This window comes from Gorilla gorilla, chromosome 2 (assembly GCF_029281585.2).
Source record: "Gorilla gorilla gorilla isolate KB3781 chromosome 2, NHGRI_mGorGor1-v2.1_pri, whole genome shotgun sequence".
Lineage (NCBI taxonomy): Eukaryota > Metazoa > Chordata > Mammalia > Primates > Hominidae > Gorilla > Gorilla gorilla.
The window spans coordinates 149,750,547-149,766,196 of NC_086017.1; the positions used below are offsets into that span (position 1 = coordinate 149,750,547).

General features: G+C 39.8%; 1 protein-coding gene across 4 annotated transcripts in view; it reads right to left on the reverse strand.

Moving 5' to 3' along the window:
- CEP70 (centrosomal protein 70) overlaps window positions 1–15,466 on the reverse strand; it is a 101,425-nt gene extending 85,959 nt beyond the window's left edge. Inside the window, exons 1-2 of one of the 4 annotated variants that reach the window (XM_019024362.3) lie at window positions 15,247–15,466; window positions 12,922–13,024 (exon numbers count right to left, since the gene is read on the reverse strand). The gene's annotated coding sequence lies outside the window, so the exon portion shown is untranslated. Of the gene's footprint in view, window positions 1–12,921; window positions 13,025–14,757 lie in introns of all 4 variants that reach the window. The other 3 variants (XM_019024363.3, XM_019024360.4, XM_055383433.2) reach the window with 3 other exon arrangements.
- Between the last annotated feature and the right edge of the window lie 184 nt (window positions 15,467–15,650).

The following is a 15,650-nucleotide window of genomic DNA, read 5'->3' on the forward strand; positions in this document are numbered from 1 at the left end:
CATATGGCTGAAAGAGGCACCGAAGAGGGTAGGAAAGACATTTATAAATTGCCAATACCATTCTCCCCCAATCCCCCAGTAACGGCCAGCCATGTGGTGCAGAGAGAGAATCTGTGCACTTGGGGGAAGTAAAGTGCAATGACTGTGGAACTTTGCATTGAAAAGCAGTACCAACAACACCAGGAAGAACTCAACCCACTGGAGGGATCATTTAGACCAGTCCTAGCCAGAGGGGAATCACCCATCCCAGTAGTCAGAACTTGAGTTTCAGCAAGCCTTGCCAATGTGAGTTAAAGTGCTCTGCGGTCCTAAATAAACTCGAAACACTATCTAGGCCACAAGGACTGCAACTCCAAGGCAAGTCCTAGTGCTATGCTGGGCTCAGAGCTAGTGCTCTTGAGGGGCATGTGACCTAGTGAGACAACAGCCAGGGCAACTAAAGGAGCGTTTGCATCACCCCTCCCCCAACCCCAGGCAGCACAGCTTGCAGTTCCAAAAGTAAACCTTTCCTCCTGCTTGAGAAGACAAGAGGGAAGAGTAAAGAGGACTTTGTCTTGCAACTCGGATACCAGCTCAGTCACACTAGGATAGGGCACTGAGCAGAGTTATGAGGCCCCCATTCCAGACCCTAGCTCCCAAACAACATTTCTAGACACATCCTTGGCCAGAAAGGAGCCCACTGCCTTGGAGGGAAGGACCCAGTCCTGGCAGGATTTATCATCTGCTGATTAAAGAGCCCTTGGGCACTGAATAATCAACAGCAGGAACCAGGTAGTATATGCCATGGGCATTGGGTGAGACTCAGACACACTGGCTTCAGGTGTGATCCAGCACATTCACAGCTGTGGTGGCTATGAGGACAGACCCCTTCTGCTTGAGAAAAGTAGACGGAAGAGTAAAGAAGACTTTCTTGAGCTTAGATACCAACTTGGCCAGACTGGGGAAGAGCAATAAGAACGCTCTTGGGGTTCCCAATTCCAGGCTTTGGCTCTTAGCTTCTCTGGACCTACTCTGGGCCAGAGGAGAAGCCACTGCCCTGAAAGGTGAGTCCCAGGCTTGGTAGCATCATTCACCAGCTGACTAAAGAGCCTTGGGCCTTAAGTGAACCTAGGCGGTACCCTGGCAGTACTCCCCATGGGTCTGTGGTGGCGGTAGACAAGTGGAGCCTTCTCTGCCTGGGGAAAGGGAAGGGAAAAAGGGGAAGAACCTTTTCTCATGGTTGTGGCACCAGCTCAGCCTCAGTAGAATAGAGCACCAGGTAGGTTTCCAAGGATTCTGATTCCAGGCCCTGGCCAGACCAAGTACAGTCCCAGTAGGGCCGGCCACAGGGATGCCTGTGTCACCCCTCCCCCAATTCCAGGCAGCTCAGCACAGAGAGACTCCATTTGTTTCAGAGAAAGCAAGGGAAGACAAGAGTCTCTGCCTGGTAATCCACAGAATTATTCCAGATCTTGTCCAAGACCAGCAAGGTGGTAACTCTATAAGTCTACAAAAACCACAGCATTACTGAGCTTGGGGTATCCCGTAACTCAGATATATAGGTGCAGTGACCAAAAACTGAGATCACAACACTCAAGTCTCTGGAAAGTCTTCCCAAGAAGGATGGGTACAAACAAGCCCAGACTACAAAGACTACAATAAATACCTAATTCTTCAATGCCCATACACCAACAAACATCTACAAGTATCAAGACCATCCAGGAGAACATGACCTCACCAAACAAACTAAATAAGACACAAGGGACCAATCCCAGACAGACAGAGATATGTGACCTTTCAGATAGAATTCAAAATAGCTGTTTTGAGGAAACTCAAAGAAATTCAAGATGACACAGATAAGGAATTCAGGATCCTATTAGACAAATTTAACAAAGAAACTGAAATAATTTTTTAAAGTCAAGCAGAAATTCTGAGTGTGAGAAATGCAACTGACATAATGAAGAATGCATCAGAGCCTCTTCATAGCATAATTGATCAAGCAGAAGAATCAGTGAGCCTGAACACAGGCTATTTGAAAATACATGGTCAGAGGAGACAAGAGAAAAAAGAATAAAAAACAGGCCGGACATGGTGGCTCATGCCTGTAATCCCAACACTCTGGGAGGCCAAGGCAGGTGGATCACCTAAGGTCAGGAGTTCGAGACCAGGCTGACCAATATGGTAAAATCCCATCTCTACTAAAAATACAAAAATTAGCTGGGCGTGGTGGCATGTGCCAGTAATCCCAGCTACTCGGGAGGCTGAGGCAGAATCGCTTGAACCCAGGAGATGGAGGTTGCAGTGAGCCGAGATCCCGCCACTGCACTCCAGACTGGGCGACACAGTGAGACTCCATCTCAAAAAAAAAAAAAGAAAAGAAAAGAAAAGAAACAAGAATGAATCATGCCTATAAGATCTAGACAATAAGCTTCAAAAGGGCAAATCTAAGAGTTATTGGCCTTAAAGAGGAAGTAGAGAGAGATAGGGGTAGAAAGTTTATTCAGGCCGGGGGCAGTGGCTCATGCCTGTAATCTCAGCACTTTGAGAGGTGAAGGTGGGTGGATCACCTGTAGTCAGGAGTTCAAGACCAGCCTGGCCAACGTGGTGAAACCCTGTCTCTGCTAAAAATACAAAATTAGCCAGGTGCAGTGGCACACGTATGTAATCCCAGGTATGCGGGAGACTGAGGCACAGGAATCGCCTGAACCTGGGAGGTAAAGGTTGCAGTGACCCAAGATCGCACCTGAGTCAGGGTGACAAGAGTGAAACTTGTCTCAAAAAAAAAAAAAAAAAAAAGAATAAGAAAAGAAAAAGGAAAGAAAGAAAGTGTATTCAAAGGGATAACAGAGAACTTCCTAAACCCACAGAAAGATATCAATATTCAAGTACAAGAAAGCTGTAGAAAACCAAGCTGATTTAACCCAAGGAGACTACTTCAAGGCATTAATAAGCTCCCAAGGTCAAGAAAAAAAAAATTCTGTAAGCAGAAAGAGAAAAGAAGCAAATAATATACAATGGAGCTCTGTATAGGCCAAGAGTGGCATGACATATTTAAAATGCTGAAGCAAAAAAAACTTTTACCCTAGAATCCTTCAAACATGAATGAGCAATAAGTTTGTTCCCAGACAAACAAAAGCTGAGGAATTTCATCAACACCAGACCTGGCCTACAAGAAACGCTAAAGGGAGTTTTTTTAATCTGAAAGAAAATGACGTTAATGAGCAGAAATTATTTGAAGGTACAAAACTCACGGGTAATCAAAAGTACACAGAGGCTGGGCACAGTGGCTCATGCCTGTAATCTCAGCACTTTGGGAGGCCGAAATGGGTGGATCACGAGGTCAGGAGTTCAAGACCAGCCTGGCCAAGATGGTGAAACCCTGTCTCTACTAAAAATACAAAAATTAGCCAGGCGTGGTGGCACATGCCCATAGTCCCAGCTACTCGGGAGGCTGAGGCAGGAGAATCGCTTGAACTTGGGAGGTGGAGGTTGCAGTGAGCCAAGATAGCGCCACTGAACTCCAGCCTGGGTGACAGAGCGAGATTCCATCTCAAAAAATTAAAAAATAAAAAATAATGAGCCAGGCACGGTGGCCTTTAATCCCAGCACTTTGGGAGGCTGAGGCGGGCAGATCACAAGGTCGTGTTCAAGACCAGCCTGGCCAACATAGTGAAACCCCGTCTCTACTAAAAATACAAAAATTCTCTGGTGGCGTGTGCCTGTAGTCCCAGCTACTCGGGAGGCTGAGGCAGGAGAATCACTTGAACCCAGAAGCCAGAGGTTTCAGTGAGCCATAATCATGCCACTGCACTCCAGCCTGGGTGACAGAACTAGACTCCATCTCAAAAAAATAAAAATAAATAAATAAATAAGATAATGGATTATAAGATAGTATTTTCAAGCCTCATGGTGACCTTACATCCAAAAACATACAATGGATACACAAAAAATAAGAAGCAAGAAATTAAAACATACCACCTAAGAAAAATCACCTTCACTAAAAAAAGATAGGAAAGAAGGAAAAAAGAAGAGAAGACCACAAAACAACCAGAAAACAACAAAATGACGGTAGTATGTCCCTATTTGTCAATAACATTGAACATAAATGGACTAAACTCACAATCAAAACACTAGAGTGGCTGAACTGAAATACACTTCACCTATAAAGACACATATAGACTGAAAATTAAGAAATGGAAAAGGATATTACATGCCAATGAATCCAGTATAGCAGGAGTAGCTATACTTATATCAGACAAAAGAGATTTTAAGACAAAAACTGTAAGAAGAGACAAACAAGGTCATTATATAATGATAAACAGGTCAATTCACCAAGAGTATGTAACAATTGTAAATATTATACACCCAACACTGGAGTACCCTGATATATAAAGCAAATATTATTAGAGCTCGAGAGATAAATCTCAATACAATAATAGTTGAAGACTTCAACACCACCCTTTCATCAGACAGATCATCCAGACATAAAATCAACAAAGAATCATCTGACTTAACCTGCACTATAGAACAAATGGACCTAACAGATATTTACAGACGTTTCATCCAATGGCTGAAGAATACACATTCTTCTCCTCAGCACATGGATCATTCCCAAGGATGGACCATATGTTAGGCCACAAAACAAGTGTTAAAACATTAAAAACAAACTGGAATAATATAAAGTATCTTCTCTGACCACAATGGAATAAAACTAGAAATCAGTAACAAGAGGGATTTTGGAAACTATTCAAACATATGAAAATTAATCAATAGGCTTCTGAATCATCAGTGGGTCAATAAAGAGATTAAGAAGGAAGCTGAAAAATGTCTTGAAACAAATGATAATGGAAACAGAACATACCAAAACCTATGGGATACAGTGAAAACAGTACTGAGAGAAATTTATAGCTTTAAGTGCCTACATGAAAAAGAAAAACTTCAAATAAGCAAACTAATGAACTAGAACTAGAAAAGCAAGAGCAAACCAAACTGAAAGTAGAAGAAATAATAAAGATTACAGCAGAAATCATGAAATTGAAACAAATAAGACATAGGAACAATGAAACAAAAAGTTGGTTTTTTGAAAAGATGTAGAAAACTGATAAACCCTTAGCCAGACTAATGAAGAAAAAAGAGAAAAGATTCAAAATCAGAGATGAAAAAGGAGACATTACAACCAATACCGCAGAAATACAAAGGATCATTAGAGCCTACTAGGAGCAACTATATACCAATAAACTAGAAAATCTAGAAGAAATGGATAAATTCCTAGACACATACAACCTACTAAGATTGAACCATAAAGAAATCCAAAACCTGAACAGACCAATAACAACTAACAACATTGAAGCTATAATAAAAAGTCCTCCAGCAAAGAAAAGCCTCGGACTCCATGGCTTCACTGCTGAGTTCTACCAAACATTTAAAGAACTAACACCAACCCTACTCAAACTATTCTGAAGAATGGAAGAGGAGGGAATACATCCAAACTCATTCTATGAGGCCAGTATTACCCTGATACCAAAACCAGACAAAGACATATCAAAAAAAAAAAAAAAAAAAAGAGAGAGAGAGAAAAACCTACAGTCCAATATCCCTGATTAATATTGATGCAAAAATCTTCAACAAAATACTAGCAAACCAAATTCAACAACACATTAAAAAGATCATTCATCATCAACAAGTGGGATTTATCCCAGGGATGAAAGGATGATTCAACATATGCAAATCAATCAATGTGATACATCATTATCAACAGACTGAAAGACAAAAACCATATGATCATTTCAATTGATACTGAAAAAGCACTTGATAAAATTCAACATTCCTTCATGATTTAAAAAAAAAAAACCCTAAAAAAACTAGGTATAAAAGGAACATACCTCCATATAATAAAAGCCATGTATGACAGACCCACAGGCAGTATCACACTGAATCGGGAAAAACTGAAAGCCTTTCCTCTAAGATCTAGAACAGAACAAGGATAAAAAATCGACAAACCTTTAGCCAGACTATGAAGGAAGAAAGGAAAAAAGATTCAAATAAAATCAGAGATGAAAAAGGACTGGAATTGCTCTAGTTAGGACTAGAATTGCTCTAGCTAGAGATGAAAAAGGACTGGAATTGCTCTAGCTAGCAGTTAGACACGAGAAAGGAAAAAAAGGGCATCAAAATTTGAAATCAAATTATCCTTGTTTGCAGGTGATATGATCTTATATTTGGAAAAACCTGAAGACTCCACCAAAAAGCTATTTGAACTGGTAAACAAATTCAGTAAAGCTGCAAGACACAAAATCAGCTTAGAAAAATCAGTAGCATTTCTATAAACCAACAAGGACAATCTGAAAAAGAAATCAAAACAGTAATCCCATTTACAATAGCCACAAAGAAAATTAAACACCTAGGAATTAACTGAACCAATGAAGTAAAACATCTCTACAATGAAAATTATAAAATACTGATGACAGAAATTGAAGAGGCCACAAAAAAATGAAAAGATATTCCATGTTCACAGATTGAAACAATCAATATTGTTAAAATATCTATATTACTCAAAGCAATCTACAGATTCAATGCAAATGCCTAGCAAAATACCAATGACATTCTTCACAGAAATAGACAAAATAATCCTAAAATTTAAACCACAAAAGACCCAGAATAGCCAAAGCTATCCTGAGCAAAAAGAATAAAACTGGAGGAATCACATTAACTGACTTCAAATTATATTGCAGAGCTATATTAACTAAAACAGCATACTACTGCCACCAAAACAGACACATAGACCAATGGAACAGAACAGAAAATCCAGAAACAAATCCACATACTGACAGTGAACTCATTATTGACAAAGGTGCCAAGAACATACATTGGGGAAAGAAAAGTCTCTTCAATGAATGGTGCTGGGATATCCATATGCAGAAGAACAGAACTAGACCCCTATCTCTCACCATATACAAAAATCAAATAAAAATGAATCAAGACTTAAATCTAAGCCCTCAAACTATGAAAGTACTACAAAAAAATTGGGGAAACTCTCCAGGACATTGGATTGGGCAAAGATTTCTTGAGTAATATACCACAAGCACAGGCAACCAAAGCAAAAATAGACAGGTGGGATCACATTGAGTTAAAAAGCTTCTGCACGGCAAAGGAAACAACAAAGTGAAGAGACGACCCACAGAATGGGAGAAAATATTTGTAAACTACCCATCTGACGAGGGTTAATAGCCAGGATGTATAAGGATCTGAAACAACTTTTTTTTTTTTGAGTCTCACTCTGTCGCCCAGGCTGGAGTGCAGTGGCACAATCTCGGCTCACTGCAACCTCCGCCTCCCAGGTTCAAGCGATTCTCCTGCCTCAGCCTCCTGAGTAGCTGGGATTATAGGCACATGCCACCACACTGGCCAATTTTTTATATTTTTGGTAGGAAATCAGCATATTAAAGAGATATCTGCACTCTCATGTTTACTGCAGCATTATTCACAAAAGCCAAGATTTGGAAGCAACCCAAGTGTCCATCGACAGACAAATGGATAAAGAAAATCTGGTACATATACATAATGGAGTACTACTCAGCCATAAAAAAAGAATGAGCTCCTGTCATTTGCAACAACATGGATGGAACTGGAAGTCATTATTTTAAGTGAAATAAGCCAGGCACAGAAAGACAAACATCACATGTTCTCATTTATTTGTGGGATCCAAAAATCAAAACAATTGAACTCATGGAGACAGAGAGTAGAAGGATGGTTACCAAAGGCTGGGAAGAGTAACAGGTGGGCTGAGAGGAAGAGGGGATGGTCAATGGGTACAAAAAAATAGAAAAAAAGAATAAGATCTAGTATTTGCTAGCACAATGGGTTGACTATATTCAATAATAATATAATTGCACACTTTTAAGTAACTAAAAGAGAATAATTGGATTGTTTCTAACACAAAGGATAAATGTTTAAGATGGTGGCTACCTCATTTACCCTGATATTATTATTATATATTATATGCCTGTATCAAAATATCCCATGTAACCCATAAACATACACATCTGTGCACCCATGAAATTTAAAACATTTTAAATTGTAAAAGTTCATATTAAAAAAGAATATCTCTACAGACAAGAAAAATATACTAGAAAGACGTGCTCACAAAACAGATAGGAACTATAACCTCTATATTAAAACAAACTAAAATACATGTAAAACTCTGTAAGACATAAACAACATAATGAGAAATAAAACTTGGAAATGAGCTGATAGAATCTAGAAATTAGTAACTTTTAAAAACTAATTATTTCTGAAATGAAGATTAAAGAAGGAAAATGAATGAGTGAAGACTACAGACAATGCCTTGAGAGAAATAGAGATTAAAAGGAAAACAATTTTAAAAATTAAAAAGAAATGAAGAAATATGAAAATGACAAAGATAGGCAAAGAAGCTCAAACATACACATAATAGTGGTAATTGAAAAAGAAAACTAAAACAACAAAACCAATTTAAAAAACTATAATTCAGGAAACTTTCCTGATTTTAAAATTCATACAGAGCTGCAAAAGACCTATAATAGACAAAACAACTTTGAAAAAGAACAGGCTGGCCATGGTGGCTCACACCTGTAATCCCAGCACTTTGGGAGGCTGAGGCAGGAGGATAGCTTGAGGCCCAGGAGTTCAAGACCAGACTGGGCAACATAGCAAGACCCCATCTCTAAAAAAAAAAAAAAAAGATTAGCCAGGCATTGTGGCATGAACCTGTAGTCCTCACTACTTAGGTGGCTGAGGTGGGAAGACAACTTGAACCCCGGAGTTTAATCAGTGAGCTATGATTGTGCCACTGCACTCTAGGCTGGGTGACAAAGCAAGACCCTATCTCTAAATTAATAAATGAATGAATGAAAAAGAAGAACAAAGTTGAAGGACTAATACTATATCATTTCAAGGTTTATAAAGCTATAGTAATCAAGACAATATAGCATTGATATCAAGATAGACAAACAGATTAATGAAACAAAATAGATTCCAGAAACAGACTCATACATATATGGACAACTAATTTTCACCAAAGATACGAAGGTAATTTAGCAGGAAAAATGATAGTTTTTTTTTTTTTCAATAAATGATGCTAGAACAATGGGATGGCCATATACAAAAAAAAAGAAAGAAACAGGACTTTCAGCCATATCTCACACCATATACAAAAAAATTAAAATGAATGACATAAATCTAAAACTTAAAATCACAACATGTCTAGAAAAACACAGAAAAACTGTATGGCCTTGAGTTAGGCAAACATGTCTATGATATGACACCAAAAGCATGATACAATTCAAGAACAAATGGGGCTTCATAAAAATAATGTCTGCTCTTTAAAATATACCATTCTGAGAATGAAAAGAGAAACCACATACTCAGAGAAAATAGTCAGGAATCAGAAAAGGTTCATATCCAGAATATATAGGGAACTCTCAAAACTCAGTAAGGAAGTTAACATCAACAAAAAGTAAACAACTGAACTTAAAAATGGTCAAAAAATTTCAATAGACATTTCACAAAAGAAGACATACAGATGGCAGCTAGGCACATAAAAAGATGCTAAACATTGTTAGGAGGGAAATGCAAATTAAAACACATGATGTGACACCACTACACATATTAGAATGGCTAAGAATGACTAGACCAAGTGTTTTCGAGGATGTGAGGGAACTAGAACTCTCATATACTGCTGACGGGAATTTAAACTAGTACAACCACTTTGTAAATCACTTTGGCTATTTCTTACAAGGTTAATAAGCACTTACCATAAGACCCAGTCATGCCATTCCTAGAATTTACCCAAGAGAAATGAAAGCATTATGTCCACACAAAGACTGTACACAAATGTTCATAAGAGCTTTATCTATAATAGCCAGAAACTGGAAACAACTCAAATGTCCAGCAGCAGGTGAACAGACACACAAACTGTGGTATACCCATTGGATGGAATACCCCTCAGCAATAAAAAAGAATATGTGCAACATGGATAAATGTCAAAATAATTACGCTGAAAGCCAGCCATAAAATAGTACATACTATAACATTCCATTTATATAAAACTCTAGAAAATGAAAACCAGCTGTGGTGATAGAAAGCAGATCAGTGGTTGCTGAGAGAATTGGAGGCTAGACACAGAGACTACTAGCGAGAACAAGGGAATTTGGGGGGATGATGGATATATTGACAGTCCTGATTCGGGTGGTTTCATAGGTGTATATGTAAGTCAAAACTTATATTTTATACCACATATGTGCAGCTTATTGTATATTAAATATATCACAATAAAGCTGTTTTAAAAATAAAGTTTTCCTGAAATTTAAAAAAAGATTTGAAACTACAAATGGAAAGAAAATATGAAGTACCTGAGAATACTGACCCCAAACAACCAACACAGTGATATATTCTAATATTATTACCAGACTTTAATGAAAAAGAAAAAATTTGGCTGGGCGTAGTGGCTCATGCCTGTAATCTCAGCACTTTGGAAGCCTGAGGCAGGTGGATCACTTGAGCCTGGGTTCATGACCAGCCTGGGCAACTTGGCAAAACCCTGTCTCTCAAAAAAAAAAAAAAAAAAAAAAAATTAGCTGGGTGTGGCAGCATACACCTGTAGTCCTAGCTACTCAGGAGGCTGAGGTGGGAGGACTGCTTGAACCCAGGAGGTGAGACTGCAGTGAGCCAAGATCATACCACTGCACTACAGCCAGGGTGACAGAGTAAGACTGTATCTCAAAAAGAAAAAAAGAAAACAAATTATTTGGTTATCTACAAGAAAAAAACCCACATGACTTATAAGAAGAAAAATTAGATAATAATCTGACTTCGATACCAATACTTTATTCCAGAAGAAAAAGGAGTAATGTATTTAAGAAATTCAAGGAAAAGAAGTGTGAGCCAAAGACTTTATATCTGCAAAATTGACTTTGAAGTATAAAAAGAATAAACTTTGATCAATATATAAGAACTCAGACAATATTACTTCCCGAGGAATCTAACAATGTATTAGCTTCAGGTAGCCAAAATGCCTAGAGAGACCTCAGCATAAACACTGGTGGTAAACATTAAATATATTAATAGAACTAATAGGCTAAGAGGGAAAAAGCAGAACATGAAATGGCTATATACTCTGACAATGCAGATAGCGCACAACTGTTAAAACAGAGAGAAGAAAAAATGGGAAGAACATAAGCAAAAAAAAAGGTTTAATGTTTTCAGTAATCATACTGATGGTGATTTTAGAAATATAGTTCTGATACTGTCATATGTATAATACAGAATAATGAGTAAATATGGAATATTCTATTTTCTCCTATATTCTTGAGAATCATGATTCTCAGTATGGAAAAAAGGAGTTACAGTTGTGATAGAGAAGTTGTTAAGTAAAAGCTCTGTAGTCTCAATCTGAAGACTGGAAGTAGAATACATTAGGTATCTTTTAACATGTGTGTCTATAGACAGATATAGGTATCCTAGCTCTGTCTACTGAAATGCCTGAAACAGTGACTAACTCAGGATCTTTAGCATTCAGACTGTAACTGAAATATTATTTCCCTCTAAATGAAACCCGGGCATTTTAAAGAAATGGCTGATTTCATATCTGCGATAGGAATTGTTCAATATATTATATAACAAGTAAGCTATCAAAAACTAGGAGGCCAGGCTCACAGTGCAGCTTGGCCAACATGGTGATACCCCGTTTCTACTAAAAATACTAAAAAAAAAAAAAAAATAGCCGATCCTGGTGGTGTGTGCCTATAATCCCAGCTACTTAGGAGGCTGAGGCAGGAGAATCACTTGAACCCAGGAGACAGAGGTTGCAGACAGCTGAGATCGCGCCACTGCACTCCAGCCTGGAAAACAGAATGAGACTCCATCTCATAAATAAATAATAAAAAAAAAAACAGGGAAGTGATTACTGCAAAACTATAAAACCCAGAAGAATGGTGACTAAATGGGAACACAGGAGTTTTGACTGGGATAGGGTAATGGAGGGGATCTGGCATACCTGAATGGTATGGTCCTGTAATAATTTACTAAGCTATACATTTGGTATGTGATTTATAACAAAAATTTCATTTTACGCTAAAAAGATTTTGTTAAATAACAAAAATAGAAAAGTAAAGGAAATGCTAACCTAACCAAAAGAAAGCTGGTACAGGTTGAACATTCCTAATATGAATATTTGAAATCCAAAATGCTCCAAAATCCAAAACTTTAGCACCAACTTGACACCACAAGCAGAAAATTCCACACCTGACCTTATGTGACAGGTCACAGTCAAAACTTCATTTCATGCATAAAACTATTAAAAATGTATAAAATTAGCTTCAGGCTGTGTGTATAAGCTGTATATCAAACAATAAATGAATTTTGTGTTTAGAGTTACCCAACCCTAAACAAGATACCTCGTGTATATACAAATATTCCAATTTTTTTTTAATCTAAAAGTCCAAAACATAGTTCCAAGCATTGCAGATAAGGGATACTCAACCTGCAGAGCTCTGTAGCCAGACTGCCTGGGTTCAAATCATGGATTCTGTCACACAGCCAGAAGAGTACAGTACTAATCTCTGTGTGCTTCAATTTCCTCATCATAAAATAAGGATAATAAAAGTACTCAGCTCACGAGTTAAAGATTAGAAGAGTTAATATAGAAAGAACATAAAGCATTGCCTGGCACACAGCAGGATGGAGACTGTGATTAGAGTTGGTGATCAGCTTTCTGTGTTATCTTAAGTAGGTACTTAACCTCTCTGAGCTTCAGCTTCTTTGCTGAGTTGTAAAACATCTACCTGATAGGATTATCAGGAAGTCAAAAGGAAATATATGTAATGAACCCAGTATAGTACTCAATAAATATTAGATTTTTTTCCATGGCCTCCCAACATCTGGAGTCATCCGTTACATTAGACATACCTCAGTCATAGCATATTACTCTTGCACTTTACACCTGGTCATTCAGGTTGATCTCAATGAAATGATCACCCAACGAGTCTCGTGTCTGAAACTGGATCTTCATCTAGGTTTCAAAAAGATCAAAAGAACAAAATCTTGAAATGTTCAACCTCCTAGTAAGAATGGTCTTGTGTTACTCCCAGAGCAGGCATCCAAGGTACTGGTAATCACAGATAAAGCAGGCACAACTGAAATAACTGCTAATGGCCTTCCCAGCTCACCATCATATGCCTCTTCCCTTCTCTTCTCTCTCCTTCTTATCTTTCCTCTCCCTACCTTGTTAAGACATTTAGCTGGGTATCCAAATCTATCATCATCTATCATCAATTCTGACTTCTGGCTCCACAGGTAGGATAGTCTCATTTGCAAGGATACTAAAATGAAGCATCCTCAGACAAACTACCACTGATCACAAAAGCAAACACAGGAACAAAACTACTCCTCATTTGCACCTGTGACCAAGCCCTCCTTTTCAGAGGACCATTCTGTGAAATAAACGGGCCAATAGTTTGCAGCAGCCTTTTCCCCACTACAGGCTGTGACAGGACAAAGGTCTGGAACTTTAAAGTCACAGGAAGAGACCAAATGCTTTCTAGGGCCAAAACAGAAGCTACAGCTTTAATTAGTGTCATAACACACTTAAGATTGTTGGGGGTAGGAGTCGGAGGGTAGGAGTTGATTTGTACATGGCATAGTAAGCCAAGCATAGAAAAGCAAAAACATAATTGTATCTTCTGGCACTTTCTACGTTTCCCGAGTCTTTCAGCCAAATTGCCCTTTATAGGTCTGAAGCCCCTTGTAACATGTTCCATATCTTAAAATTTAATTATTTTTTCACCATTTGGGGTGGGGGAGGGGAGCTGACAATAAACCATGGCCAATAACTGTTCCTTCTCAACTGAATCACACCAAAATCTGTAAGCATCTTCAAAAGTATATACTTCAAATTACTGCAATAAATGAACATGTAACCCTTTCGAAGTCTCTATTCCTTATCAAATGCAAAAGCTCTATTCTAAAAATATTGCAAACTTGCTGTTTAATGTTCCTAAGAAAGAGCTGAACCTACCCCAAATAGGAAAGAGTTAAAATGGAATGTCATCTCAACCAAATCATTCTGTCTCAGGAGAGGTGACATGAAGGGGCAGAACACTGCTTTGAAGCAAAAGCTGTAGGGAAAACTCCAAGTCAGCCACCTCTTCCCCAAAAGGCGGGTCAGGGGAGGCCAGAGTCTACTTGGCAATATTTAAAGTACAAAACTCATGCAGAGGCTTGAAACCAATATGGGTAATGCCTGCACAGAGTTTAATATATTATACATATATTTTTGAGACAGAGTCTCGCTCCGTCACCCAGGCTGGAGTGCAGTGGCGCGATCTCGGCTCACAGCAACCTCCGCCTCCCGGGTTCAAGCGATTCTGCTGCCTCAGCCGCCCAAGTAGCTGGGATTACAGGCGCACACCACCATGCCCAGCTAATTTTTGTATTTTTAGTAGAGACGTGGTTTCATCATGTTGGCCAGGGTGGTCTCGAACTCCTGACCTCAGGTGATCCGCCCACCTCGGCCTCCCAAAGTGCTGAGATTACAGGCGTAAGCCACTGCGCCCTGCCTGTTTAATATCATTGATTGAAAAACAAAGTGGCAGTAAAAAAGGAAACTCTGATTGGTCTCTCTGTTACAGGTGACTTAGCCTTCTGGCATTTTTCACCTTGAAAAACTCCTGTTAGGCCCTGTATAAAGTCAGAGGTCCCCTGAATCCGGAATGAGGTTAATAAACTGGAGAAAGAGATACTCACCTGTGCTATTCGCCTAACCGCCCCCTTCTGCTCCGAGTCCTCACTCCCCAAACAACCTTCGCGGTTGTTTGACACAAAACTAGCGCTTCAGCCCGGGTCGATTTTGGGGGATGGAGTAATTACCTACAGCTTAAATCGAGTCTGTGCCCGACGTGATTCTAAGCTTTACTCTTACTGCCTCATTTAACCCTCACAACCACCTTGTAAGGCAAGAATTACCAGCTTTAGTATACAAATAAAGAATCGGAGGCGCTGAGACATTAAAGGAGAAGCCAAAGAACACAAAGCCTGGGGAGCTGGGACTGGAGGCAGTTTTGTCCGATCCCCAAACCCTTACGCAGGGATTTTTAATTGGCGCGACCCTGTCCCAGATGGCTCCTCCCTGACAAGGGTCAGTCTGACCACTTTTAGGCCCAGGTGAGGTCAAGTCCGGGGTACTCCGGGAAGGGGCTCACGCCGACGCCTCTGAGAGCCCCGAGAGCCACTCACCTTACTCAGTCGCCGGCCTCCCACCAGCAGCCAGCCGGGCCAGGTTAGGCTGGGATCAGCTACGTCAGGCCCCGCCTCCGCGACCGTTACCGCCGCCGGGGGAGGGCGGCCAATCGAGCCCGAGCGCGTCGAGGGCCAGCCCCTCTTTGGCCTGCGAATGCCCCCAAACGATTCTCTCCAGCCTCTCCGGGAAGCTGGGTCCGCCCCGCGCCCTCCGGTTGGCTCACTACGGGGGGCGGGGCTTACCGCAAACGAAGGCGTCGGTGCGATGTGCTGGTCTCGGGCACGCTGGCGCTTCCGCACTCCTTGGGTGCCCTGTCACTTACATGGAGGCTTATTTGCCCGGAAGACGTCAGAAATACTTGTGGCCGTGGGTGAAAGTGAAGCCTGGGTTACCTGGCCAC